The 27,326-nt window shown below is 48.5% G+C and overlaps 1 protein-coding gene across 4 annotated transcripts in view; it reads right to left on the bottom strand.

Annotated features, from left to right (window-relative positions):
- The window catches only part of ALPL (alkaline phosphatase, biomineralization associated), an 87,080-nt gene that overhangs the window by 40,575 nt on the left and 19,179 nt on the right, over positions 1 to 27,326 (bottom strand). Inside the window, exon 1 of one of the 4 annotated variants that reach the window (XM_086327114.1) lies at positions 22,964 to 23,149. The exons of 1 other annotated variant lie outside the window; for it this stretch is intronic. The gene's annotated coding sequence lies outside the window, so the exon portion shown is untranslated. Of the gene's footprint in view, positions 1 to 22,208; positions 22,325 to 22,963; positions 23,150 to 27,326 lie in introns of those variants that run through there. 2 more of the 4 variants (XM_086327140.1, XM_086327167.1) reach the window with 2 other exon arrangements.

The raw sequence follows: 27,326 nt of genomic DNA, 5'->3' as shown, positions 1-27,326 counted from the left end.
AGAAAAGAAAGTGAGGCTCAGTCCTGTAGAGTTAGGTACTTGGTGGGGGTGGGGGGTGTTGTGACGCTAAACCCGGGGAGGAGCTATCCAACTCTGGCACCTGAGGGTCTCCACTCTGGGGCTGGCCTCTCCTTGGGCTCAATGATGCTGACAGAGACCAGGGTCAGGCTTGGATTTTTACCCCAATGTGCAGCACCAGACAGGCTAGCTGAACGTTCCCTTCCCCTGAGGAATGAGATCACAGGTTAAAGAACAGGGAATCTGGGGAGCAGACGGGCTTCCAAAGAAAAACAAACTGATTAGAGATAACTGATTAGAGATACCACTGGAACTGGCCAGGTTCAACAGATGGATTTTAAAACAAGAATTCTAAAACAAGCATTAGAAACACGTGAAAGAAATATGATATTAGTGAAATAAAAGAGAATAAGAAATTGTTAAAGGACCCAGCTGGAAATATTCTATATGAAAAACCAGTTGAAACAACAAATATAATAGGTAGAATGAATTATAGAACAGATACAGCATCTGAGCAATGAAATAGGGAACTGGGATATCAGATGGAGGAATATCTCTAGGAAGAAGCCAGGAGGGATGAAGAAATAGAAAATATGAAAGAAACGGTAAAAGATTGGCTAAAAGTTGAACACCAACCCCAATCTTACTCTGTCAATTTGAAATGGATCATAAACCTAATTATAAAAGTCAGAACTATAAAGCATTATCCTTCAATTGAAAATAAATAAAAAGCCAGAACCGTAAAGCTTCTAGAAGATAACATAAGCAGATATCTTTGTGACTCTGGGTAAGACAAGGAGTCTTGACTTCATTTAAAAAATTGATAAGTTGGACTTCATCCAACATTTAAAATTTCTGCTCATCAAGAGATAGCACTGGGCTTCCCTGGTGGTCCAGTGGTTAAGAATCCACTTTGCAATGCAAGGGACACCAGTTTCATCCCTGGTTCAGGAAGATCCCACATGCCACAGAGCACTAAGCCCACAAGCCGTAACTATTGAAGCCTCCATGCCTAGAGCCTGCGCTCCATAAGAAAGAATGCCCCAGGGTGCAGCAACAAGACCCACCATGGCCAATAAATAAATAAATCTTAAAAAAAAAAAAGACAGCATTAAGAAACTGAATAGATAAGACATATTCTGGAAGAGAATATGCACAATACACATGGCTTACAAAAGACTGTATCCAGGAAATAAAGAACTCCTGAAGTTGACAATGCTTCCCAGGCGGCTCAGTGGTAAAGAATCCACTTCCCAATGCAGGAGACGCAGGTTCAATCCCTGAGTTGGGAAGATGCTCTGGAGGAGGAAATGGCAGCCCACTCCAGTATTCTTGCCTGGAGAATCCCATGGACAGAGGAACCTAGTGGGCTACAGTCCATGGAGTGGCAAAGAGTCAGACATGAATGAGCATGCGCACACGAAGTTCACAATAAAATGATTAACTCTTCCTCCCCACCCCACACAAACAGAAAGAGACTTAACCATTTCAAAAAAAAAAAGAAAACATACAAATGACCAATAGCTCTAGGTACGCCACATCATTATCAGGTAAATGAAAATTAAAACACCTTTCACATCCACCAGAATGACTAAAACCAAGTCACCATGACAAAAATGTAGAAAAACTCATGACTGTATAATAATCTTTTGAAAGAGAGTTTGTCAAGCAAACATATACTTATGACACGATCCAGCAATTTCACTCCTAAGTATTTACACTCAAAGATTACAAAGTATTCAAAGGAACTTTATTCATAATATCCCCAAACTGGAAATAGTTCAAATATTCAGTAACTGAAGAATGAATAAACAGTGGTGGTTTGGTATATCAATACAATGGAAAACCCCTTGGCGGGAAAAAAAGAGAGCTACCGAGGCAACAAGCACAGATAAATATCAAAAGCATTGTGCTAAGTGAAAGAAGCTAGACAAAGAAGAGTACCTGCTGTATGATTTCATTTCTGTGAGACTCTAGAAGAGGACCAATCTAATCTATGGTAAAAGGAATGGGAATAATGAATGCTATTTGGGAGGAAAAATAGACTGGAAAGGGGTATGAGGGAACTCGATAGAGAGAAAATTTTTTAAAATCTTATTTTGGGGTTCTGTTTATAAGGTAATGTGATTGGTCAAACTGCTACATTGACTGCGGTTGGAGGGGGAAGGTCGGTTTTCATTCCAATCCCAAAGAAGGGCAACGCCAAAGCATGTTCAAACGGCCACACTATTGCACTTATTTCACATGCTAGCAAAGTAACGCTCAAAATCCTTCAAGCTAGGCTTCGACAGTGTTTGAACCAAGAACTTCCAGATGTACAAGCTGGATTTAGAAAAAGGCAGAGGAACCAGAGATCAAATCGCCAACATCCATTGATCATAGAAAAAGCTAGAGAATTCTGGAAAAACATCTACTGCTTCATTGACTACACTACAGCCTTTGACTGTGTAGACCACAACAAACTGTGGAAAATTCTTAAAGAGATGGGAATACCAGACCACCTTACCGGCCTTCTGTGAAATCTGCATGCAGGTCAAGAAGCAACAGTTAGAACTGGACATGGAACAATGGACTGGTTCTAAATTGGGAAAGGAGTTCGTCAAGGCTACATATTGTCACCCTGCTTATTTAACTTATATGCAGAGTACACCATGCAAAATGCCAGGCTGGATAAAGCACAAACTGGAATCAAAATTTTGGGGAGAATTATCAGTAACCTCAGATATGCAGATGACACCACCCTTATAGCAGAAAGCCAAGAGGAACTAAAGAGCCTCTTGATGAAGGTGAAAGAGAGTGAAAAACCTGGCTTAAAACTCAACATTCAGAAAATGAAGATCATGGCATCCTGTGCCATCACTTCATGGCAAATAGATGGGGAAACAATGGGAACAGTGACAGACTTTATTTTCTTGGGCTCCAAAAATCACTGCAGATGGTGACTGCAGCCATGAAATTAAAAGATGCTTGCTCCTTGGAAGAAAAGCAATGACAAACATAGCTGCATATTAAAAAGCAGAGACATTACTTTCCCAACAAAGGTCCGTATAGTCAAAGCTACGGTTTTTCCAGTAGTCACGTATGGATGTGAGAGTTGGACCATAAAGAAAGCCGAGCACCAAAGAATTGATCTTTCAAACTGTGGTGCTGGAGAAGACGCTTGAGAGTCCCTTGGTTTGTAAGATCAGATCAGTCCATCCTAAAGGAAATCAACCCTGAATATTCATTAGAAGGATTGATGTACGTGCTCACTTTGGCAGCACATATACTAAAATTAGAAGGACTGATGCTGAAGCTAAAGCTCCCAATACTTTGGCCACCAGAGGAGAAGAGCCAACTCATTGGAAAAGACCCTGATGCTGGGAAAGATTGAAGACGGGAGGAGAAGGGGACAACAGAGGATGAGATGGTTGAATGGCATCACTGACTCAGTGGACATGAGTTTGAGCAAACTCTGGGAGATGGTGAAGGACAGGAAATGTTGGCATGGTGCTGTCCATGGGGTTGCAAAGAATTGGACATACTGAGCGACTCACAACATCGGATACATGCATACATATGGCTGAGTCCTTTTACTGCTCACCTGAAATGATCACAACATTGTTACTTGGCTATAAATTCAGTTCAGTCACTCAGTCGTGTCCGATTCTGTGAGTTTTATAGTTATTATGCTGTACTGCAATACAAAAATAAAGTTAAAAAAAAAAAACCCACTACACTGAACACTTGAGATCTGTACATTTTATTGAATGAAATTATATATCAACTACAAAAAAAGAGAGATGAAATATAATTGCTAACATCTAGATATTAAGCTGGAGAAGGCAATGGCACCCCACTCCAGTGCTCTTGCCTGGGAAATCCCATGGAAGGAGGAGCCTGGTAGGCTGCAGTCCATGGGGTCGCTAAGACTCAGACACGACTGAGCGACTTCACTTTCACTTTTCACTTTCATGCGTTGGAGAAGGAAATGGCAACCCACTCCAGTGTTCTTGCCTGAAGAATCCCAGGGACGGCGGAGCCTGGTGGGCTGCCGTCTATGGGGTCGCACAGGGTCAGACACAACTGAAGCGACTTAGCAGCAGTAGCAGCAGATATTAAGCGTTCCAGGAGAGGAAAATAAATCAAAGGAGGAGATATTGGAAGAAATAATGCAGATAACCTTGGAACTGAAGAAAGATGATAGATCTCATTTTGAAAGAGCCCCAAATACACCAAACAGGATAAATAATGAAAAATGCACACTGAGAAATATTAGAGTGAACATCAGAATAAAAAAACATTCTCAAAGTCCAGGGAAAAACAGATCACTTACAAAGGTGCAAGTGTCAAATCGAATAGACCAAAGCACCCAAGGAAAAGAATCTGAACTGAGCATTTTATATCCAGCTAAAGTGCCATTCAAATGTTAAAGGTTTGTACAACCCCCACCCCCAAATTCTTTGAAGTAATTATTAACACTTCAGTAATAGAAACAAATTCCTCAGATGATACTAAAGATATATGAAAGCTGAGCAAATAACTTAGTAAAGTTTGGTGTTTTAAAAAAAAATTCCCAGATCAAAGAAAAGAGTAAGATAAATATATATATATATATAGCTACAGTCCGTAGGATCACAGAGTCAGACATGACTGAAGTGACTTAGCACGTGCACACACACACACACACACACACACACCCCCCTCAGAACTGAAAACTCTAGACAACTTTAAAGTGCTATCATGGGGGCTCAAAGGCCAGTTGTTGAAGAGCTTAAGGGCTGAAAGGGAGGAGAGAGACCAAGGGATATGAGAAAATGCTCATCTTGTCTTTGTAGGCAAAGCTACAGCTGATAATTTTTTAAAGTAATAAACTATTAAAGGAAAAACAAGATAAGTTGTAATGAAAAAGTGGGGTAGGAGAAACAAAGTACCCACACATTCTTTTCAGGAACACTCATCACATACCAGGCCACAAAACAAGTCTCACATTTTAAATAGCAGGTCTTCACACATTCTGTGACCATTAACTTAGAAGTCATTTTTTAAAAGAACAAACAATTCCCCCATATACTTGGAGATTAAAAAAAAAATTCCTAAGTAACTCATACATCAGAGAAATGCCGCAGTAGAAATTAAACACTGCTGCTGCTGCTGCTGCTAAGTCGCTTCAGTCGTGTCCGACTCTGTGCGACCCCATAGACGGCAGCCCACCAGGCTCCCCTGTCCCTGGGATTCTCCAGGCAAGAACACTGGAGTGGGTTGCCATTTCCTTCTCCAATGCAGGAAAGTGAAAAGTGAAAGTGAAGTCGCTCAGTCGTGTCTGAGTCTTAGCGACCCCATGGACTGCAGCCTACCAGGCTCCTCCTTCCATGGGATTTCCCAGGCAAGAGTACTGGAGTGGGGTGCCATTGCCTTCTCTGGAAATTAAACACTACTTAGCACCAACTGATGATAAAACACGATAAACCAAAAATTGTGCAATGCAGCAAAGAAAGGCTAAAAATTAATAAACTAAGTTTCCAATTAAGGAAATTAGAACAGAAACTCAAACAAAATGAAAGATTATAAAGAGCAAAATCAACAAAACAGGGGAAAAAATAGATTAAGTTGAAAAGATCAAAGCCACAAATTGGTCCTTTAAAAAAGATGATAAATGAGGCAAGATTAATTTTAAAAAATAGAGGCAGAAAGAGATAATATACAGTTATTACGGAAAAGAGAAATACAATAAGAAAATGCTATAAGCAACCTTTGCCAGTAAGTATAAAAATGTAGATTAAATGCATACATTTCTAAAAAGATATAAATACATGCAGTCCCATGGACTGCAGCCTGCCAGCCTCCTCTGTCCATGGGATTCTCCAGGCAAGAATACTGGAGTAGGTTCCCATGCCCTCCTCCAGGGGATCTTCCCAAGCCAGGGATCAACCCAGGTCTCCCACATTCTTTGGTGGCAGATTCGTTACCGTCTAAGCCACCAAAGAAGTCCATATATTCATAACATACCAAAACTGACTCAGGAAGAAATAAGAAGACTACATTTAAAAACGGAAACAGCAGGGCTTCCCTGGTGGTCCAGTGGTTAAGAACATGCCTTGCTGCAAAGTGACACACATCACCACATAACGGGGCAGGAAGATAAAAGCCAAGGCTTCAAAGAGAGACGTGAGTAACTATAGCAGCTACAAGCTCTTACACACCCTTTCCTGTTTGCCCAATGACTCCTGATCTTTCTGACCAAGCATCTGTATGAGAGACATACAGCTCCGTGGAGAACAGAACCCGGCTCAGCAGAGTGAAGGCCCTCAGGGGCCAGAACTTTCATTATGGAGTTCTCTCAACTGCTGTGTATGTTTGAAAATTTTTAGGATAAAGTGTTGGAAAAATAAGTAAATATATATTAGTTTGATTTACAAAAAAAAAAAAAAAAAAGGGAATCTGCACTGAAGCGCAAAGGACACTGGTTCGCCCAATTATTGAGCCCGCACACCCTACAGCCCATGCTTTGCAACAAGAGAAGCCACCGAAATGAGAAGCCCGCGTACTTCAACAAAGAGCAGCCCCCGATTGCTGCAACCAAATAAAGACCATGAGCAGCAACAAAGACCCAGTGTGGCCAAAAATAAATTAATTTTAAAAAACAGACAAGAGAGCCATTATGAACCAGTGACATATGCTTGAACAAGAGTCATGAGGACTCCACTGAAAGATCCCAGAGTCTGTAAAATAAATTAAAATAAAAATGCTAGGTAAATATTCACATTTTGACAAGCACTACAGAAAGAACTAAGAGCCTCTTGATGAAAGTGAAAGAGGAGAGTGAAAACGTTGGCTTAAAGCTCAACATTCAGAAAACAAAGATCATGGCATCCGGTCCCATCACTTCATGGCAAATAGATGGGGAAACAGTGGACACAGTGACTGACTTAATTTTTCTGGACTCCAAAATCACTGCAGATGGTGATTGCAGCCATGAAATTAAAAGACGCTTACTCCTTGGAAGGAAAGTTATGACTAACCTAGATAGCATATTAAAAAGCAAAGACATTACTTTGCCAAAAGTCCATCTAATCAAGGCTATGGTTTTTCCAGTGGTCATGTATGGATGTGAGAGTTGGACTGTGAAGAAAGCTGAGTGCGGAAGAATTGATGCTTTTGAACTGTGGTGTTGGAGAAGACTCTTGAGAATCCCTTGGACTGCAAGGAGAACCAACCAATCCATCCTAAAGGAGATCAGTCCTGGGTGTTCATTGGAAGGACTGATGTTGAAGCTGAAGCTCTAATACTTTGGCCACCTGATGCAAAGAACTGACTCATTTGAAAAGACCCTGATGCTGGGAAAGATTGAGGGCAGGAGGAGAAGGGGATGACAGAGGATGAGATGGTTGGATGGCATCACTGACTCAATGGACAGGGGTTTGGGTGAACTCCAGGAGCTGGTGATGGACAGGGAGGCCTGGCGTGCTGTGGTTCATGGGGTCGCAGAGTCAGACGCAACTGAGCGGCTGAATTGAACAGTAAGAGCTCAACGCCTGTTGCATCTCACTGACTGCTCAACAGTTTTGTGAGTGAGAGATCATTATTGTCCTCATTTTAGAGTAAACTGAGGTTCAGTCACTTGCCCAGGGTCAATCCCATGGAACCCTGGTCACCTCCCTGAGCCTCACCTTCCTCCTGACAAAGGAGGCAAGATAGATAACTTCCTTGGCAAAGAGGAAGTGTTTAATTTAGAGGGGCGGCATGGGCATGTTGGAGAGAAACGGTGGGAGGCTAGGGGACCCAGATTAGAGTCCATCACCTCCCTCTGAGATCTGGAAGGGTCCCCTTCCCTCTCCCTCTGGGCCTCAGCTGCCCTCTCTGTGCCTGGAGAGGACTGGTACGGTGAACACTGAAGGTTCCTGCTTTAAAAGTTTTCAAAGGGCCATCCCACAAACAGGTCACCCACCACCTATGCGCCCTGGCAGATGCTGCTGGTTCTCCCAGAGTAGGGTCAGAGGTCTGCAAGCTCTGTCTAAGCCCAGCTTCTGAGGTCATCTCCTGGCCCCCTCCCCTGACCACTCCGACCTTCTGTGCTCTGCTGTCTTCCCCCAGGGATTTTGCACCTCCTGTTCCCCCTGTCTGGAACACTCATCCCCCGCTATCCAGGTCTTCGCCTGGCTCACGCCTCCTTCAGGTCAAAGGTCACCACCTCTGAACCCAGTCTCTCACTATTTCACAATCCTGTTTCTTCTCTTCACAGTGCTTGTCGTTGGCTGAAATTAACCTAATTTTTATTTATTATTTATTTTTGAATTTTTATTTCATTTACTTTTTTTATTGGAGTACAGAGTCCCAGGTGGCTAAGTGCTAAAGAATCTGCCTACCAATGCAGGAGACGTGGGTTTAATCCCTGGCTCGGGAAGATCCCCTGGAGGAGGAAATGGCAATCCATTCCAGTATTCTTACCTAGAAAATCCCCTGGACAGAGGACCCAGGCGGGCTACAGTCCGTGGCGCACAGTCACAGAGTTGGACGTGACTTAGCGATTGAGCACGCACGCATGGTTGATTTACAATGCTGTGTTAGTGTGAGGTGTACAGCAACACACCCCTGTAAATCAACCATGCGTGTGTGCTCGATCACTAAGTCACGTCCAACTCTGATTAGTTACACAAACACATGCCAGTTATACAGACACATCTACTCTTTTTTAGATTCTCTTCCCACATATGCATATACACATATCAGTTATACAGACACATGTTATCTATTCTTTTTTAGATTCTTTTCCCACATAGGTCATTACAGAATATTGAATAGTTTCCTGTACTATATAGTAGGTTTTTATTAGTCATCTATTTTATATATAGCAGTGTGTACATGGATGGACCTAGAGAGTGTCATACTGAGTGAAGTCAAAGAAAGATAAATTTCATATATCATTCATTTATATGTGAAGTCTAAAAAAAGGGCGCAGATGAACTTCTTTAGAAAACAGAAATGAAGTCACAGATGTAGAACAAATTTATGATTACCGGAGGGTAAGCGGGGTGAGGGGTAAGTTGGAAGGCTGGAATTGATGTATACACACTGCTGTATATAAAACCTAGTTTCACTCTGTGGTCTGTCCTTTGCATTAGAGGAACTCCAGGAGGGAGGAGAGTGTGGTTCACTCCTGTATCTCCACCTAGAACTCTGCATGCCTACAGAAGATGCTTAAAAAAAAAAGAGAATGATGCTGTCTCCTGCGGAATGGTTAGGTGGACTCCCCTGGTCCCACAGCTCTTAAACTTTCCTTCATCCTGTGCCACTGGGACTCTGTTTACATGACCATCTCCTCACACACTGGATGATCTTTGAAGGAAATACTAGACCAGGCTCATCTGTGAATTCCAGCACCCAGTCTTGGGCCGAGCAGGCAGCTGGGCTGAGGAAATGTTCACTGAATGAATGAACGAATGTTCTGCACCCATCTTCCTGCTTCCTGACTCTGCTTCCTCCTTTCTACAGACCAACAGGCGCCAAGAGGTCACACCCAGCTGACAAGAAAGGCCACTCCAGCATGAATTTCCTGAAGGAGGACAGTCCCCCCTTCCTCCAAAAGGAGCCACTCCAGACAGCGAGGTGACAAAGCGCGAGACCAGCCTTGCCTCTGTCACAGGAACCATCTGGGGCCTGCCCAGCAAAGCCAGCAGGATGGGGGTCTCCTGTCCATCTCAGCCGCGCAAAGGAGAGCAAGCTGTGGGTCCAGGAGGCTGGCAGGCCTGCTCCGGAGCCCGAACGGGAGGCCTTGCACACTGAGCTCTGTCTGGCCGTGGGCCAGTGGGGAAATACTTGATTATTCAAATCATGTAGCCACTCAAGAGGAAACGATCTGCTTCCTCCAAAAGCACAAAGTGGGGCAGGCAGACCAGCCCAGGGACTTGGGTGCCAAAGGAGGAAACTGCAAAGTTCTTGCACAAACCAGCGCGCTGAGATTTCCCACCCCAGGCAGACTCCTGAAACCTGAGATGGAAACTCAGGAGGGTCAGGCCTGAGCCCTGGACAGAGGCTGGGGCCAGTCCCCCACTGAGGATTCGCAGTTAGCAGTAGCTTCAGCCAGGCTGATTGCCTGCCCTCCTCCTGACCCTGGTTCTGGAGACAGCAGGACCGCCCCGCCGTGTCCCCCCACCCATTGTTCCTGACTTCACCCAGGAATCACACCGGGGTAGATAAACTCCACATGCTCAGCTCAGGTGGCCGGGGAGTATCCCGCGGTCTTTTCCTGCTTTTTGCTCGTTTCTTGCCTTGCACCCGCTTCCCTGAGTTGGACTCCGGAAGAACCATCAGGTTCAAGAAGAGTCTATGCATCTGGCCTGCAGAGTTTTATCTAATATTTATTAAGTGATTAGGCGCCCACACTCCAGAGCCAAGCTGCCCAGGTTCGAATTCCGGCTTAACCACGTCTGAGCTGCATGACCGTGGGTAAGTCCCTTTCCTTTTCCGTGCTTTTTTTCACCTGTAAAAACTGGGATCGGAGTACCTACTCTGTGGGAAGTTTAAGAGGATCAAGCGAGAGACTTCTCTGGCAGTCCAGAGGCTAGGACTCCACGCTCCCAATGCAGGGGGTCCATGTTCGATCCCTGGTCAGGGAACTAGATCCCACATGCCACAACTAAGAGTTCACATGTCACATAACAAAGATCCCATGAGCCACAGCCAAAGAAATAAATAGTTTGTTTTTTTTTAAAGAGGACCAAATGAAAAAGGGTATGTAAAATACTTACTTAGCTGGCTATACGTGGGGGATTCGGCAAATGACAGCTCTTAGTATTACTAAACAAATTAAGATTGTTCGGAGGCTGGCCTGAATCTCTGCAGCAGACATCCTCAAGACAGACCTTTTTTCCGTCACCAGAGCCAAAACCAGTCAACTCAGAGCAGACTGAGAGGCAGAGCAGAAAGGCCCCAGGCTCCGGCTTAAAACGCCAGCCCCACCACTCATCAGCTCTGCAACCCTGGGCAGGTTACTTAACCACAATGAACCTGGTTTCTGCCTCTATGTACTACAAACCAGAGCAGCACCTCCCTCAGAACCGTCATGAATCTTCCCCATCAGGAAGGATGCTAAGCCCTGCTGCTGTCCACTGTGAGCAGTGCCCGGGGAATTACGGAGCTGACACGTGCCGGGACTGCCCCAGGCAGGGGTGAGGTGATAGCCTGGCTTCCTTTTCTGGAACTTCCATCCGGGCTCAGCCTTCGGATGTGATGTGGGGAAGCCTCCCCAGGAAATAGTCCACTCCGGGGACCATGTAATAGCAGTGCGGACCCTGACAAAGGCCTGCCAGCCAACAGCCAGGCCTGAACACAGGCGAAAGTGAACTGACCAGCAGGAAACTTCGATGAGCCTTTCCTTACAAAAGGAGGCAGCCAGACACCGTAGCTGGAAGGCCAGGATGCACACACCAGGCTGCCATCACCCGGACAAACGAGTTCATTTCTCTGTTTCCTCTTCCGTGGGGTGGGGGTCATCACAATACTCACCCGCTAGGAGCATTAAAGGAGTTCCTACATCTAACGCACTTGGAGCAGAGTCTGCCCCCCAAGAGGCATGAGCTGACGCTGTTACAGTCATTCATGACCGCTTTCCCTTCTTCCACGAAGGCTTTCTCAGCTTTCCCAGCAGGCTCAGATTCCTCCTGCGGGCTTCAGCACAGGGCAGGATCCACGCCTGTTACACGGATGTGATCACAAGACCTACCATGTGCTCGGCACCCTGTTAGGCATTTTTTTTTAAATTTTTTTATTTTGACTGCACTGGGTCTCCGTTGCTGTGCACAGGCTTTCTCAACTGCGGTGAGCGAGGGCTACTGTTCATTGTAGCACGTGGGTTTCTCATCACCGAGGCTTCTTTTGTTGTAGAACACAGGCCTCTAGGAACACGGGCTTCAGCAGCTGTGGTGTCTAGGCTTCGCTGTTCCGCCACAAGGGGAATCTTCCCAGACCAGGGATCGAACCTGCGTCCCTGCATTGGCAGGTGGATTCTTATCCACTGCACCACCAGGGAAGTCCTGTGTTAAGCATTTTATAATCATGGAGATGTTTCTCAATCAGGGGGCAGAACGACCCCTGGACTCTCCTACTACTTATGACCATAGGCTTCAGGGTGGGGCATTCTGTGCTATGGAAAGAGCTTTGGGGAAAGTGGTCACCATGTTCCATAGATTGGAATACATGTATCCTGGAAGGTATGAAAATATTTACACTTGGTACTGACTATGTGACCTAGGAGACATTACTTACATTTTTTGGAGCTCAGCTGTGAGGATAAGCGAATATATATAAGTAATGCACTTAATACAGAGCCTGATTCATGACTTATTTAAAGCAAACACCTATTGATGTATGTGTCAATCACTCCTCTGAGTACCTCTCATAGACATGTGGGGAAACTGAGGCACAGAGGCATTATAAGGTCTTTGTTCCTAAGGGATGTTATTCTCTGCAAGAATTCACTCACTCATTCACCATATATGTATTAAGTGCACACAGGATGCTTGGTACAGACATTATAGTATATACGGTACATATAATAGATTCAGCAAATGATGGCTGTTCCTGGCTGAGGTTATTTGGCACTGAGGGTACATCTGTGAACAAGTTGGACAAGAGGATTGGTCAGAGGTGTGACGCTGGGGAAACTCACACCTGACTAAGGTCTGAGCCACCAATAGGGAAACTGGCTCGTCCTGCTGCCAATCATTGACAAATCACTGATGACTATGAGCTGATGTCAGTCGTAAAAAAAGAAGATGCAGACATGGGAAGGGCAGCCAGGCTTAGCCTGGAGTAGCTCAGGTGTCAAACCCAGCAGGACAGCATTTCCAGCTTTCCCCATGCGAACCAAGCCTGCCTGGGTTGTGGAAGTCCCTGCCAGGTGGGGCAGCCTTTCAATACATGAACGTCACTGGACACTTGCTGGAGGCAGGTACACTGTTAGACACTGGGATTCACGAATGACTCAGATGGGGTTCCTGCCCTCCAGAAACTCACACAGGGCCAGACACTACGAGGATGATCAGTTTACAAAGGGCTGAAGATTTCCAAGCAAGATCTAGAAAAGCTGTGATGGTGCCAACCGGTGACACAGGCAGGGAGGACACGGCAGAGGCGGGCACACAGGTGCAAAGGCAAAGATGTGACAGGGCGGGCCACACCTGGGGAAAGAGCATGAGCCTGGGATCCCGGCCTGAGGCGAGGGCTGGTTCTGCCGTCTGTTCGACCTGAGCCTGCTTCCCTTCTGCAGATGAAGATAATACTTTATCCAGCTGTTTCCAGGATTCACTGGGTTCATGAATAAGAAAGAGCTTTAAAAGAGGAAAACATCTGAGAGCCTGGATACTGAGGTGGGGGAGAATCAAAGTGACTCATCCATGGTCCAGAGGCTGATTAAAACAGGAACTCATTTTGGTTCATGCAGGATACAGAGTGGGTAACTCAGCCCGACCTCAGCTGCAACACACCCATGTTCCCACCCCTCACCCCAGGCTCCCCTGGGCCGTCCCGGGACCCAGGGGTGACCCCAGACCCAATTTTCTAACCAAACATGGAGATGCCACTTGCCGCGCTCCTCCCGTATGTACACGATGGCTCTGCAGGTAGTAGAGCACTTTCCACAGGTGAAGGAACGTCATAGGCATGAAGGACAGATGGCGATGGTGAGTAAGGAGGAGTCAGTACGGAGACTGAGCAGGGAGGGGAGACAGCTAAGGGTTGCGTGGACGGGCAAACCCCAATCTCAGCAACTCCACTGGTTCACCAGCTGAGGAAACGCAGGCATGGTGTTTCACTTTTGAGTCATTTCCCTCCCTTGAAAAGTGGGCTGTTAGAAGGATTAAAAGCACGAATGTATAGAAGCATTTAGCTGAGTGGCTTGGTGCCTAACAGATACTCAGTAAATGTTAATAACTCATCATTACTATTCTACTACTACAGATATTATTACGGAGGGTGGGGGAAGCGGTGAGTGGAACTCTTTCCAAGAGGGATCTGAAACCAGCCTCTTTCTTCTCAGTCTTAACAAGCCTGGGTTGTGACCAGCCTCAGAAGCCCACCGCCACCCCCCACCTTCTCTGAGGAATGGACAGGGACACAGCCGGGTGCTCCTCGGCAGGTCTCCACCCCACACCCGAGGCGAGTTCTGGGGCGGTCTAGCTCAGGGTTCCTCCAGCTTTCCCAGACCAGGAAAGAAAGATTCAAGAGCATAGCGACCAGGGCACCACCCTGGGCCTGTCCCTTCTCGTCGCTGTTCACACAATGCCTAAGTCGAATTTGGTTCAGGATGTCTTTCCATTTGGTGTGTGCCAACTCTATTGAGTGAATAATGGCTGCCTGGATGACTGCGTTTAGAAGGGACCTGAGGTTTAGAAGGAAAGAGAACAGTGGTTGATTAGTAACGTCTGACATGTATAACACAGGAGAAGGTGCGGTATGCATGCCAACTATTTGGCCACACATGAACTAGAAAAGGGAGAAGGCAATGGCACCCCACTCCAGTACTGTTGCCCGGAAAGTCCCATGGATGGAGGAGCCTGGTAGGCTGCAGTCCATGGGGTCGCTAAGAGTCAGACATGACCAAGCGACTTCACTTTCACTTTCCACTTTCATGCATTGGAGAAGGCAATGGCAACCCACTCCAGTACTCTTGCCTGGAAAATCCCATGGATGGAGGAGCCTGGTTGGCTGCAGTCCATGGGGTCGCTAAAAGTCAGACTCGACTGAGCGACTTCACTCTCACTTTTCACTTTCCTGCATTGGAGAAGGAAATGGCAACCCACTCCAGTGTTCTTGCCTGGAGAATCCCAGGGACGGGGGAGCCTGGTAGGCTGCAGTCCATGGGGTCGCATGGAGTCAGACACGACTAAAGTGACTTAGCAGCAGCAGAACTAGAAAAGTCCTAACACTGACTCCCTGGAACAAGCCACAGTTGTCAGGCAGGGTAACCAAAAGCCAAGGAGGGGAAGGGACTTGCCCAAGGTCACATAGCTTGCAATGGCAGGGCTGGGATTTGAACACAGGCCCCTCTGGTTTTTTGAGGATGCTGCCTGCTAGGGTCATCGTGTCCTTCCTCTTGACTACAAGAGGGGATGTCCAGGCCAAAGCCCATTGTTTGGGAGAACAGAAGCCACTGCCCAACCAGGATTGTGCCTATGCTGGGTCCCCTCCCTCTGACACGGCCCACCCCAAATGACTCTGCAAACCCCAGAGACAGATGGTTCTACTGAAAACAGATATATACAGCAAGGGCTTGTATCCAGACAAAAATCTGAATCCAGACGCTAATCTGACAGAAGGCATGAGACCTAAATTTGAGTCTCATCGCCACTTTCTAGCTATATGACCTTGAGAAAGTTACTCAGCTTCTCTGAGCTCAAATTTTCGCCTCTATAAAACAGAGAGGATAACAAGTTAAATAAGTTCATTAAAAGTGATTTGCTCAGTTCCTGACAGAGTTAAGACCTTAAACTGGGGGTCCTCAACCTCCAGGATCTAATGCCTGATGATCTGAGAGGCAGCTGATATAACAATAATACAAATAAAGTGCACAATACATGTAACGCACATGAGTCATCTGGAAACCATCACCACCACCCCTCCCATCCTGCCATCCGCGGAAAAATTGTCTTCCACGAAACCAGTCCCTGGTGCCAAAAATGTTGGGAACCACTGCCTTAAATGTTAGTTGGAAGGATGAGGTCAAGGGGAAAAATTAAAACACACAGCATTTTCACAAAAGTGAACTCAAGTGATGAAGGCGAGACCTCAGATAAGCTGTTCAGAGGAATCTATTGATCTCTGATTATCTTGCTAGGCTAGCTAAAGCTGAAATATGAATTACCAGATTTGATGATTTCAAAACAAGGAACCAAACTCTTCTAGGAAGATAGATTGTGTCATTCATACCACAAAGAAGGAAGCAGCCTTGAGTGGGTGGATTGGCAATGGTAGGAGATGAATGTGTGTATTTCCCACTTCCCAGCGGGGTGATTCCGTGCCTCAGCTTCCTCATCAGTAAAGTGGGAATAATTGCACCTGCCACACAGGGCTGCTGTTTAGATAAATGAGCGGTTCCAGGAGACGCGCTGAGTGCCACCGGGCATGGCAGTGTTAGCGGGTGTGTTTGTGGGTGGCAGAGGGGAGCGAGCTGAATTAGGCAGGAAAGACAGGGCAGCTATCGAGGTGCTAAGAAGGAGTGAAGGGAGGGGGGTCTCAGAGTCAGCTGACACACTTTCTAGCCAAAACGGTGGCAGGTGAGAAAGTTATTAACTCCTGTATTTAAGAGGCCGGTGGAGGAAGAAAGAGATGAATGATGCTCGGAGAGGCCGCGCCTGACGCAGCTGAGTGACAGTCAGCCTAGAGGACCAACCCAACAGTGACCTGACCACCTCAACCTGAGAGCTGCCGGTGTCCACGCTGTTGTTCTGTGGACAAAGTGAAAGGTCCCTCAGAGCAGGCAAGAACTTGACTTAACAGAAAGTCACATGGCAGACCCTTCTAAAGGTGGGACTTACTTGTTTTCAGATAAAAGCCACCTAAACAGTTTTTTTTAAAGAACATCAAATGTTTCCTGGGCTTTGCCTGGCAGCTTGCAGACCCGGCTGGGTGAAATTCATCCACTTGAATCACAGACTGAGATCTGGGAGGATGAGAATGCTTCTCTCGAATGAGCCTGGGGGTCAGCACCTCATCACAGGGTCGCTAAGGAAACAGCCTTTGTTGCCCTTCCCCTCTCTCCCTTGCCAGGTCAGGGCAGGGTGACCGAGCCACCAAGGGGAGGGATTTGGACCTAAGATATCCTTTTGGAGCCTCAACTGCAAAACAGCAGGGTGTGAGGGCCAGGGGAGGTTCAAGGATGATGGGGAAATTGCATGGTACCCAGCGGGTACTCACAAAAATGCTACTTCCCACTCAAGGTCATTCCTGAACTCCTCTGCGGGTGCAAGGACCAGGGGCCCTGTGGCTGCTATCAGGAATCAGGGCTCTCCCCGTTCACCTCGTAACCCCCAGAGCAGTTTGCTTGTGGAGACCTTCTAGAATCTCAGCTGCCTCCAGAGTCTTTCATGCTGAGTCGCTAAGTTGTGTCCAACTCCTTGCAACCCCAGGCTCCTCTGTCCATGGGATTTTCCCGGGCAAGAATACTGGCATGGATTGCCATTTCCTTCTCCAGGGGATCTTCCTGACCCAGGGATCAAACCCACATCTCCTGCATTGGCAGGCGGGTTCTTTATCACTGAGCCACCAGGGAAGCCCTCCAGACGGTTTACCAGGAGCTTTAACCATGAGACTTCACGGCTTTCCTCACAGTCGAGCTCAGACATGGCGATCTGGAGATCTGTGCTGCAGCTGTTATGCTGCCTGTTACTCATGGGCCTCAGCCCCTGGAGAAGGGAATGGCAACCCACTGCAGTATTCTTGCCTAGAAAATCCTATGGACAGAGGAGCCTGGTAGGCTACAGTCCATGGGGAGGAGACTGTAGCCTACCAGGCTCCACTGTCCATGGGATCGCAAGGAGTCAGACACAACTGAGCAACTTCACTTCACTTTAGGCCCCCAGAAAAGGGGAAAAAGCAGACCACTGTGGCTTCAGAGTGCAGGATGGTGCTTCCTGTCTGTGAAGCATCACCAGTGCACAGGGCTGTTGGGAGCACTAGATGTCAAGGGAGTCCCTTCCCTAAGGGGGCTGCGGAATCTCTAGTCTGAAGCACCCAGGGCTGCCTATCCCCAAGAGGGTGGACCCCAGGCCCAGCTCCCTAGCTCCCTAAAGACCGACAGGCTGATGCTTGGTCAGCCCCCGAACTCTCGAGCCCTTAGCCCCTTCCCGGGACGAGCAAAGCAGGAAGAGAGCACCCTCGTCCTGGCTGACATGTTCCAGAGATGCTGCCAGGCCCCAGAAGAGGGGCTGGGGTCTGTTATGCCCCACATTACGGCCAGCTCGAGCCACACGCACCTAGCTCAGAAACTGCAGACTCAGAAGGCAGGCCGGGAATGGCAACGAGACGAAGGGGCTGGGTGTGAGAGCAGGCTGCAGAGGGGACTGTGGTCAAGAGGACAGACCGGCTGTTGATCGGCTCCAGCCACCGCGGCCGGGCGGGATGCAGCCCAGCGTGGCCACATCTTTTGATCTTCCCAGAGAAACCAGAACCCTTAGTTTTATGTAAAACGAAATCACTTGTTTTCACAACACCAACAACTAAATCCAAGTTTTAAATCACTGCAGGAGTCAACAATTCCCCTACCCCCACCCCCTGCTGCCCCAGGAGGGCAGTTTGCGACTGACCTACCATAACTTCAGCCACAGATGTTTGAGGACCAACTCAAATTAAATCAGACCCAGACCAAGTCTTAGGGATGTCCTAAATCCCCAGCTCATGCCCTTCGGGCATCCTGGGATACAGACACGGACCCTGAGGCTCAGAGAGGGCAAGTGACTTGCCCAAGGTCACACAAGCAGGGTAGCACCAGTTCAACGGCTTAACCTCTGTCCTGAGTTGCAGATTTTTCCCACCAACTCACACCATCTGTATCCTTAACAATTCTTTTTTTTTTTTTTAACATTTCAATAATTTTATATTCCAAATATGTCATTATTTTTTGAAGAGTCTTTATGTTGAAATTCCTCATATTTAATCCATTATTAAAATGTAAAACTATATTAACAAAATTTGTTTAAAATTTTATATATTTGAAGACTCTAAGATCTCCTTATTTTTGTCCCTCTGACCAGAGACATTTTTAGTGGTAATATTTTTTAGTATCTTTTCTGTATCACCTACTATCTACCCATCAAACATGTTCGTTGCTTCCTCTAAACTGTCTCCCTGCCCCTCATTTTACCAGCAATTCTTTCTTTTAAAAAATAGATATATATTGAAGATATGCCATGGAAATGATACACACCAAAATCAAGACAGTGGATACTTTTCAGAAAGGTCATGGGAGACCCTGGGCAAACCCTTATTCTCTCTGGATGTCAGTCTCCCTGGTCTGCAAAGTAGCCAGTTGACAGAAGCAGCCTTTAAATGCCTTCCAACTCTGAAATTCTAGGCATCTATGAGGTCTCTTCTGCAGCCAGTACTTTGTGGCCTCAGATGAACATAAAATAGTAATAATAATAATAATGGGGAGGACAAGTCCACGGTAGCCGGGAAGGAACACTACAATTTTTAGTGAAACTTGACTCTTAGTTACTGGAATTCAGAAAGAACGATGTAAATACCCAGGCAGTTTAACCACCATCCAACAGTTAAACAAAAACACATCTGGTTTGACTTCATTTTCCTCAACTCCTCCCCAGCTCCTGCACCCCCACCCTCGTCTCAATTTTACCCCTTAATTTGAGAAGTCAAATTAAATGCAAACAATTGATTTCATGCCACAGCGAGGCTGAGAATTCCAGCATGGAAAACTTTAAGCATGATGTTTTTCTGGGAGCAATTAGGAAATGTTGGGGGATGGCATGAGGGGGTGGAAAAATAGGAAGACTATTCTTGAATGTTCTTTGGACACCGAGCATCAGAGAAGAGTTGCTGGATGCCCACTAGGAACCCAGCACTTAGAGAGGTCAAGTGAGTTGCCTCAGGTCACACAGCTAGGATTGGAACCCAAGGTGCTGATCCTAAAGCCATTCTTGTGCCTCCTGTGGAGGCCTTTGTAACCTACACAGGGCCTTCCCTCTGGCCCTCATGAATCACCTGGTAGCGGCCAGAAATGTCTCACAGAGAATATTAACTCCTCAACAACAACCCCGAACAGTGGTCATTTCCAACTGAGCCATTCAATGGTGAAAAACCATTATAATCTTGCCAACCCTTCACAACTCTGCAAACTATATATTATTAACCCATATGACAGATGATTTCCTCACCTAAGGCTCAAAGAGGGAAAGAAACTTGTCTAGAGTCATACAGCAGTGCTGGGAATGAACCTCCAATCTACTGCCCACAGCTGCCCTCTAAAAGCAATCCTGTGGACTGTAGCCTGCCAGGCTTCTCTATCCATGGGATTCTCCAGGCAAGAATACTGGAGTGGGTTGCCATGCCCTCCTCCAGGGGATCTTCCTGGCCCAGGGATGGAGCCCACGTCTCTGATGTCTCCTGCATTGGCAGGCGGGTTCTTTACCACTAGAGCCACCTGGGAAGCCCTCAAAAAACTAAGGACATCTCTAAAAAAAAAAAACCAAAAATACACACTGTTCAGCCTAGCTCCAGCCTGCGGAGGACGAGGACCACGACGTAGCACTGGAAAGCTGAGTTTGCATTCCTGTGGCCACACGGAGATTTTGAGAGCTGGTCCTCAGCCCAGCTTGCTCACTCTCCCCGTAATGTTCTCTTCAAGCTCTGAGTTTTGTATTAATAACTCCAGCTGGACCTATTCAAAGTGAGCACTCTGAGCTGTGCCACTGGATCCTACCCCTGGATTAGGAGGACTCATCCCCAAAGACGTATACAATACCAAGATCACTGGAGCTGGTCCCCAGGGCTCCAGCCCCAGCTCCCCAGGTAGCATCTCTTGTTCTTGAACAAGTCACCTCCCTTCTGCAGGACGGGTTTCTTCATCTGTAGGACTGCATCCAGTTTGCAGGGTTGGTCGGGTATGTAACAACAGGTAGGGCTTGAGTATGGTTTCACCTCATTTCAAAGCTGGGACACATCCAGGCGGAAGGGACTGTGGCGGTTAACAGTCCCAGGCCTGTTCCAAGCACGGAGCTCCAGGCTCCTGGCCAAGGCTGAGTCTAGGATGACAGGAGGTGGTATCTGACTGTGAGCAAGGCAGACACCGTGCCACTCGACAACACAACCCATCGGGGAATGGGCAAGGGCTAGGTGGTGGGTGACAGGTTTCCAGGGTTCGGGGCAAGACAAAACCCTACACCCCACCTCAAGTTTGCATTTTCCATTGAGATTAGAGCTGATGAGAGCCAAAATTTTCTTAAGCACACAGGCATCAGCTCAACACTTTGCATACGTTAATCATACTATTTACTAATCCCAGCTAAAAGGAGGAGACTGGGGCAGGACAGGCAACAGAATTTGTCCCAGGTCACACAGCTAGGTTGCCTTTTTCTATTAGTGAAAACGAAAGGTTGGCTGATCCCTTTTACCCATGTTACTGCCTGTTAATCTCCTTGCTTGTGAATTGCTTGATTCCTTTTCTAAAGTGTCAGTTGCAGAGCCTGAAAAAGTTCTGTTATACAAGTGTGCAGATGTCTGTGTAATTTATCGCTGCATTCCCAGCACCTAGAACAGGGTTTGGGGCATTAATAAATGTTTGTTGAATGGAGACGGCGTTCTGTTTCTGCCCTCAGTTCATTTTTATTGCTCACAAAAGTGTTATGAGAGAGGTACACTCCCTTATCTTACAGGTGGGGTCACAGATACAGACAGGGGCCATCACTGAAGCCTCTATCTCACTCCAGGGGCTGGGAAGTTGGGAAGCCTCGTCCAAGAACCTTTTCTGCTTATGGAGTTCAGATGTATGAAGTTCAGGAAGAGAAAAGGAGACACAGAGACAAGAGTGGAGGGGAGAGGACAGACAAGAGTGGGAGATGAGGGGAGACAAGAGTGGGCAGGGAGTAGAGAGTAGGGTGGGGAAGACACCCTGGGGAGGTCTAAAGATTGGAAGACAGGTCTAGGGCGTGGGGGGAGGCAAGACTGAACATCAGAAGAGTCAGAAGGAGGAACCAAGATCAGCCCCTCATCTCTTGGGTTTGTGTAGAAGTAGCAGAGGGATAAGGTTGTAGGTTTAGAGTCTGGCTTCAAATCCTGGCCTCAGACTTGCTTAACTTCTTCAGGCCTCAGTTTCCCTGTTTGTAAAGGAGATGATGCATGTCAAGTGTTGGAGCCTGGCACGCAGTAGGTGTTCAACAAACGGTTGCTGTCAACTTTGCAGGTGTGGGAGCCCACCCCCTGCCTACCAGGGAAGCCGCGCCCACCTGGAAGTCTTTTCCTTTCCGACAGCCCAGAGGTCCTTTCTGGCCTGAGAACGGCCCGGTCTTGAGATCTCCTCCTCCACCCACAAGCCGCTGTAAAGACCCCTCCCCCAGCCCCATTTTGCATTGAAAAAGGGTCTGAAGAGACAATGCGGGGGAAGGCTGGAGCTCCGCTCAGCTACCCGCCCCACCATTGTGACCAGGCTTTTAACCTTTTCTTAATCAAGAATTGCAGGAACCCACCCCGGGCCAGCCGCTCACCTGCCTACGCCCAGAGATGGATCGCAGCAAACTCCCTCAGCTTCGGGGGCTTCCAGAGCTCGGCCCCAAGGCCGCTGCGCCCCCCGCCCCACGGCTACAACTTCCAAACAGACTCCAACACGCCGGATGCCCGTCTCCCCGCCCCCCACCCCGCCCCCTCCCCGCCCCCCTGCGACTCCCGGACCCAAGTGCCTTCCTCTCTGTACTGTTCCCAGCTCCGGCCCAAACTACTTTTGGAGCCCACCCAGGCAGACCAGCCCCCTCCCCTGGCGGCTGTGCCAAGATCTCGAGACGGCTAGATGGCTGGCACTTCTGCGGTGGGCAACCCGAGTCTCTTGATCGCGGACCAAGGGGGCGCCGCAGAAGCCGCTCAGCCACTGGGCACCGGGAGGCGGTGCCGAGACCGAAGATGGGGGTCTCAGGCAGCGGCAGGGAGACCGCAGGGCTGCAGCGGCCGACTCGAGCGCAGTCAGCCCGCCTCGCCGGCTCCGCTGGGGCCACGTCCACTTTCTGGGCCCGCCCAGTGCGCCCGCCGGGAGCAGCGGATGCGCGCGAGCGCGGGAGCGGGACAGGTGGCTGGAGGTTCCGAATGGGCTGCCTTGGGCGGTGTTGAGGGGCGCGCGGAGGTCCCGGCCCGGCCCCTGATGTCCAGCCTCGCCGCCCTCTCCCGGCGAGGGGAGGATGAGGAAAGGGGGCCTGGGACGCTCCACATCCCGGGGGTCCTGGAGAGCCAGGAACCAGCGTCGAGTCTTTACCTGCGCAGAGTTCGTGGGCGAAGGTCTGTCCCGGCGCAAGGGACGCGGGGTCGGTGCTCTGGGAGCGCGGACGCGGAGGGGCGGGAGCGCGACGCTGCCCCGGCCAAGTCCCCCGCGGGCTTATAAAGGCGATCGCGGGGCTCGCGCGCGGCCGGGGCAGCCCTCCCCGGCCCCCGCCCCCGCCTCCGCCCCCGCCCCCGGCCCGCCCCCGGCCCGGGCCCTGCCGGCCGGTCGCGCCGCGCGGCCAGCGCGCCGCCTGCCGGGCAGCGGGGCGCCCTCCGTCTTCCTGAGCCCCGGCTCGGCTCCCGCCCTTGCGCCGGGTTGGGGCGGGCGCTTCCCAGCGAGGCCACGCTCTGTCCTTTCTCTCCGCGAGCTCCGGCTCTGATTCCGTCTCTTTGGGTTTGTCCTTATCCTTGGCTCCAACTTCCTGCTGTGTCTCTTCGTGGCTGTGTCTTTCGCGCCCTCGGACTTGTCTGCCTCTCTGTCTGACAACCCACCTGGCTCTGTTTGGGACCTCTGTCTCTCCCCATCTCTGTGCACGTGTCTTTCGGCCGCTGTCCACCCGTGTGTGTGACTCTCCTCCCTGTCCCATCCCGCCTTCCCACTCCAACCAGACCACTGGCCTGGCCCTTTCTCCGCTGGCTTTGGACTCTCTCCTCTGTTCAGCAGAGGAAGCGGAGGGATACCTCGGAGGGGGTGGCTTGGGGCGGGGAGCCCCCTCTCCTAGACGACGACTATTCCCTCTTTGTCCTTAGAGCCAGCCAGGGTTCCTGCTGACTGCATCCCCTCCAGAGGTGAGGACCTGCCTCCCCGGTGACTAGAGGAGGAAGCCCACACTTTCCACCAGGTGGAATCAGACAGCCCAGGTTCAAAACTCCACCCTGGTGACCTTGGGCAAATCACTTGAGCCCTGTGGCCTGGCCGGCCCCTTAACCCGCAGAGGTCAGCTCCCCCAGCTGCCCGTATCACTTGCTGTTGTTGTTGCTGTTCGGGTGCTAAGGTGCTAAGTTGTGTCCGACTCTTTGGGATTCCATGGACTGCAGGACACCAGGCTCCTCTGTCCTCCACTATCTCCACTGTCATATTCTGAGAGGCAAACTAATATGAGACAGTGGTTGAAAAGTGCACAGGAAACTAAAAGCTCTCAAAGATAAAGGGAGGCGGGGCAGGACTGGAGGAGACTGAGGCCTGAGCAGAGAAGCTGTCAGTACCGGCAGAACCAGTTGTTGAGTCACTAAGTTGGGTCGGAGTCACTGAGACCCCATGGTCTGCAGCACACCAGGCTTCTCTGTCCATGGGATTTTCCAGGCAGGAATATTGGAGTGAATTGCCATTTCTTCTCCAGCAGATCTTCTTGACCCAGGGATCGAACCCATTGGCAGGCGGATTCTTTACCATCTGAGGCACCAGGAAAGTCCTGGCCCAGAATTCTCTATCTTACCTAGGACATGCCGACCTTGGGCCAGTCATCTTGCATGCATTTTCTCCCAACAACCCCATTTTAGAGAGGAGAAAACAGAGGCCCAGACAGAGCATGAAGACAGCTTGTCAGTGTACTGGAACCAGAACTGGGGACTAGCACCAAAGACCAAGAGGGTCTTTGTATTTTTCTTTTTTCTTGTATTTTTAGCAACTGATATTGCTTCTTTATTTATAGGAGTGATATGAAGCATCCTTCCTGACATAAGTTTGTTTTTAGAAAGTGAATCAAAACATTGATTAAATATTATTTATGTATTCAATGAGTTAGATTATTATGGCAAAAATCATGGAGGTGGTCAATGAATCAAGTTTGGGAAACAACACTTTTGCATGAGAAATGGTGAGTGAAGGCATCCAGAACGGAGTCTCCAACGTTGGAGGGGTTCTGTAATTGCTCACAAACTCCAAGGAAGGGGTTAGAGATACAAAGACACTTGAGATGATGTCACTGTCAGTGAGCCAGGGGCATATTCCCACCCGTCCTAGCCTGAACAGAGGCTGGGGGGCTGAGGCAACAGCAACTTGGATGGACCCTGTTTCACCGATTATGGGCTCCTACGCCTGCCCTTGACTTCTGACCTCCCCAAAACTGTTGGGGGATGGACACTTCTAGTTGCACCACATGGCCAGCATTGGGCCCCCTGTGTCTGAGTGATTTTTCCCCAGGTACCACTGGCTGAATGGCTAAGAATTGATGCTTTTGAATTGTCATGCTGGAGAAGACTCTGGAGAGTCCCTAGGACAGTGAGATCAAACCAGTCCATCCTAAAGGAAATCAACCCTGAATATTCATTGGAAGGGCTAACGCTGAAACTGAAGCTCCAATACTTTGGCCACCTAATGGAAATAGTTGACTCATTGGAAAAGACCCCGATGCTGGAAAGATTGAAGGCAAAAGGAGAAGGGGATGGTAGAGAATGAGATGGTTAGATAGCATCACTGACTCAATGGACATGAATTTGAGCAAACTCTGGGAGACAGGAGAGGACAGAGGAAAGGAACTAAGAAAACTGAAGCAGGAGCTTGCCTGGTGGTTCAGTGGTTAAGAATCCACCTGCCAGTGCAGGGGACACAGGTTCAGTCCCTGAGCCAGGAAGATCCCACGTGCCTCAGAGCAGCTAAACCTGTGCACCAACTCCTGAGCCTGTGCTCGAGAGCCCGCGGGCTGCAGCTACCGAAGCCTGCACACCCTGGAGCCTGTGCCCCACGACAAGAGGAGTCACGGAGATGAGAAGTCCTTGCATCGCAATAGAGAGGAACCCCCGCTCATCGCAACTAGAGAAAGCCCACTCACAGCAACGAAGACCCAGCACAGTCAAAAACAAATAGAAAACTGAGGCAGTATCATTAAACCAAGGCTGGTACCGCCCAGCATCACCGAGTGCTGACTTCGTGTGAGGCTCTGGTCCAATATGAGTCTTTGTACATATTAACCCAGCTAATACTCACAACAGTCCTACCGAGTAGGGACTTTTTTCCCACCTTACAGATGAGAAAACAGGCACATACAAGCTGTCATTTGCAGAAGTGTCCAGCAGCCTGGTGTAAAGCTCTTTACAGGTGAAATTTTGTTGACTTCTCTCTGTAAGACTGAGGCAGGGTCATTAATGTCACCCTCGCTTTTCAAATGAGGAAGCTCTTGGCTTAGAGAGGCTTAACAACTTATTCTTTAAAGAATATTCACTGGGCGCCTGCTCAGTGCAGGCACTATGCTAGGATCTGGCGACACAAGTGAGCAAGACAGAGACTTCTGGCCTCATGGAACTGACATTCCAATTAAGGAAGACAGATAATAATCAACATTATAGTTAAGTAAGTTATATGTAAATTAGAAGATGATAAGGGAATGAATAAAGAACTAGAGCAGATATTAGGGAGAGGAGGCGTGCTGGGAAGGGGACAGATTGTGGCATAAGAGTGTTCAGGGGAGAGAAGACGAGGGAATTCCCAAGCATTCTTTAACAAGGAGACCTGACTCCTCTCTGGGATGCGTCTGCTGGGAAGCGGACTGTGGACAAGAGGCCAACTAGCAATATCTCTCTCTGTCTGCTGGGCTTCCCAGGTGGTGCTAGTGGTTAAAAAAAAAAAAAAAAAAAAAAACCCCGCCTGCCGATGCAGGAGACATAAGAGACGAAGGTTCCATTCCTGGGTCGGGAAGATCCCCTGAAGAAGAGCATGGCGACCCACTGCACTATTCTTGCCCAGAGAATCCCCATGCACAGAGGAGCCTGGCAGGCTACAGTCCACACGGTCACAAAGACTCAGAGACAACTGAAGCGACTTAGCACGCACACACGCTCTGTCCCTGCTGAGACACGTCAAGGAAGAAGCCAACCCTTAAACCGAGGGCAGGGGCATGCTCTGAGCCCAAGGCCACTTGATAGAGAAGATGGAAGCCAAGAGAAAGCATTCCTGAGGCCACCCAGCCCACCAGGGGGATCAGGCTACCTGTGGGGAGTAGCAGTGTTAGTCGCTCAGTCATGCCTGACTCTTTGCGACCCCGTGGATGGTAGCCCGCCAGGCTCCTCTGTCCGTAGAATTCTCCAGGCAAGAACACTAGAGTGGATTGCCACGCCCTTCTCCAGAGGACCTTCCCTACCCAGGGATCGAACCCGGGTCTCCTGCATGGCAGACAGATTCTTTACCATTTCAGATATAGGCAAGGCCTGAGCTTTTTTGTTTTGGGTTTTTTTTTTGTTTGTTTTTTTTTAATCATTTGCTGCTGCAATTGCTGATTTTTTAAAACAATAATTTTATGTAAGTGTTTATTCTTGGCTTGCTGGGGCTCTTGTTGCTGAGCAAACTTTTCTCTAGTTGCGGCAAGTGGGGCCTTGTCTTAGTTGCCGTGTGTGGTCTTTTCTCTGCGCTGGCTTCTCCCGTT

The sequence above is a fragment of the Bos grunniens genome, chromosome 2 (assembly GCF_055505025.1).
Source record: "Bos grunniens cultivar Pamir isolate PY7600 chromosome 2, Bosgru_T2T1.0, whole genome shotgun sequence".
Lineage (NCBI taxonomy): Eukaryota > Metazoa > Chordata > Mammalia > Artiodactyla > Bovidae > Bos > Bos grunniens.
This window is presented reverse-complemented; position numbering and strand designations above follow the sequence as displayed.